Below are 2,889 nucleotides of genomic sequence, written 5' to 3'. Positions count from 1 at the left end.
GTGAGAGGTTCCAGGCTTTAGGGTCCCATGGGACAGCAGGCAGGGCCTAATTAGTCACTGGTTGGGGTGACATGCTAGTTCTGATTTCAGGCCTTCCTTCTCACATCAGGGGACCTAGGTAATCTGATTCAAGGTTATTTTGCAGATGGGGACCTTGAAACACAGAAGCAAGTAGGTTCTGAGCGGGAATAGTGCAGCCAGGATCTGGGGCTAGAAATGGGCCTTAGAGTCAGTCAGGGTATGAGGCCTTGCCTTTTGCATGGACACTGAGAGGCAGAAAGGGACAATGAGGTGCCCAGAGTCTCCCAGGAAGTCTGAGGCAGAGCCTTCCCTAACAGGGGGACATACCCTTTTCATCTTCACTTGGACCCCCTTGTTCCTTTGAACTCATGAGCTCGCTCCAGGCAGGAAGCAGAGCATTGTGCCCCACCCTAGTCTCCATTCACTGATGCCCTGGACTGAGAGTTTCTAGGCTTCAGGGTCCCAGAAGGCAGGGGCTGGGCCTTGGTCGCTATGGGCCAAACTCCATAGCCACATGGCCCACAAAGCTGCACCACCTTTGTGATTATTAACCCAGGAGGGGGGGACCCTGGGCTGATGGTCACTGACCCCAGGGGTCGAGGTCAAACTCTAATAGCCCTCTGTTAATCACCAACTGGGCAAGCTGGGGGCACACTGTTCCCTGTTCCCGAGGGGGGGCTGCTTAGGCAGGCTAGCTGCTGGCTTAGGCTCCTTATTGTTTCCCAAGTTGGCCAAGGACCAAGTATCCTTTTAAACATATCCTTAAAGCATTCTTTCTAAACTACAGCTCTAAATAAGTAAATAAAAACTCTATTGGATATATTCTTTCTTTCTTTCTTTCTTTCTTTCTTTCTTTCTTTCTTTGTTTCTTTTTGGGTGGGTGGGGGGCTTGTTTTTGAGACAGGGTTTCTCTGCCCTGGAACTTACTCCGTAGACCAGGCTGGCCTTGAACTCACAAAGATCCATTTGCCTCTGCCTCCTGAGTGCTGGGATTAAAGGTGTGCGCCACCACCGCCCAGCTGGTGCCACATTTCAGATCTTGTGCTTTAAGCTCAGTTTTTAGCAAGTGTCTCAGGGTGTAACTTGTGTAGCGTGCACAATTCACTCACTGACGTATACCATTCTGTGATTTTCTCAGCGGTGTGAGAAAATCATTATGGTGTAGTATTTAAAAAATGCCCACTGGGGCTGGAGAGATGGCTCAGAGGTTAAGGGCACTGACTGCTCCTCCCGAGGTCCTGAGTTCAATTCCCAGCAACCACATGGTGGCTTACAACCATCTACAATGTGATCTGATAGCTTGTCTGGACTGCAGGTGTACATGCAGGCAGAGCACTGTATATGTAATAATGAATAAATAAATATTTAAAAAAAAATGCCCACCACCCTGAAAGGTTCCTCGTGCCAAGGACAGTGATCTGAGCTTTCCCTTCCAGCCTCGGGCAGCCCTGGCAGTGTGCAGGGTGAAATCTCTCTCTTCAGAGCATATAGCTTTTAACAGTGTGGCATTTACTAACGTTGCAAATGGTTTGTGCCTCAACTATACACTTATAGAAAGGAAGAGAGGAGCCACTCTATAGCCACCATTGTACAATTTGCATCTCGCACCTGGAGGTCTCTCCACGCCTTCTGAGGGCCTACTATGTGCCACCAGGCACAATTGGCTCTAACTCATTTTTTTTTTTTTCACAGCTGCTTTGTGATCCATTGTGTGACAGCTCCATTACTTATTTCCCGAGGACATTTTGAGTCCTTTCCAATTCTCTTCAAACAATGCCCTCAGTGAATATCCTTGTCCATCGCAAGTAGTTCTGTAGGGACTGCTGTGTTCTGTGCTTTGAAGATGCCTCAGTCTGGTTGTCATCTAGAGAAGTTAAAATGGTGAATGCCAGGAGGGATGTCCACTGGGCTTTAATCAGGTTAGAAAGATGAGTCCAGGGCAGCACACTGCAGGCCTCAGGGTGGGCTGCCTAGACCACGGAGGTGTCATTAGCTAAGGGGGGGGGGGAGGGAGACGTCTCTCTCTCTCTCTCTCTCTCTCCCTCTCTCTCTCTCTCTCTCTCTCACACACACACACACACACACACACGCACACACACACGGCAGAGACAAGTGCAACCAGTTAATAGGCAAAAACTTTGAACAACAAACTAAGGTTTGCTCAAAAACAAAACAACAGCAACAAAAAAACTAAACCAAACCAACAAAAATCCCTTTAGAAATACAAAAAATGTTACTGATAAAAGAAAAACAAAAACAAAAGAAATGTCATTTTGAGGAAAGCAGACCCAGGGGCTACTGGTGGGGAGCCAGCACCCTTGCTTGTAGCCTGGACTGCGTTCAGTTCGGGGTGTCCAGACCCAGAACTACCCGAGATAGTGGCTGACAGTACTATATTAGCTGACTTCTTTGGCTGTGAACCTGTCTGAGCTATTTTTCACCCTCTTCCCCTCGGTGAAATGAGCTCTCTGGAGCACCTACTCTAAAAAGGATCCCCCAGTGAGTCCTTGAGTGGAAAGCGCCACAAACTTTGTTAGTTCCTGCTAGGAGAATTTTGTTGCTTTGTTTAGATTTTTGTTGGACCTGCTAATTGTACCGATAAGAATGGGCTTGCACGGGTCACAGAAAAACAGCTCTCACTGAGTTAGCAGCTGCTGTATGTCAGACCATATGCCGGATCTCGCTCTTGGAAACTAGGGTCCAAGGGGCGACCGCACCCAGTCGGGTCGGTCCCACTGGGAAGGGAACCCAAATGTCTCAGAGATCCGGGACAGAGTCCCGCCTCCCCCGCGGGCCTCAAGGCCCTCCCTGAAGGGCGGTCCCCAGCTAGGGCGGGATGGGGCGACCGGCTACTTAAAAGGTCAGAGA

The sequence above is a fragment of the Acomys russatus genome, chromosome 24 (assembly GCF_903995435.1).
Source record: "Acomys russatus chromosome 24, mAcoRus1.1, whole genome shotgun sequence".
Lineage (NCBI taxonomy): Eukaryota > Metazoa > Chordata > Mammalia > Rodentia > Muridae > Acomys > Acomys russatus.
This window is presented reverse-complemented; position numbering follows the sequence as displayed.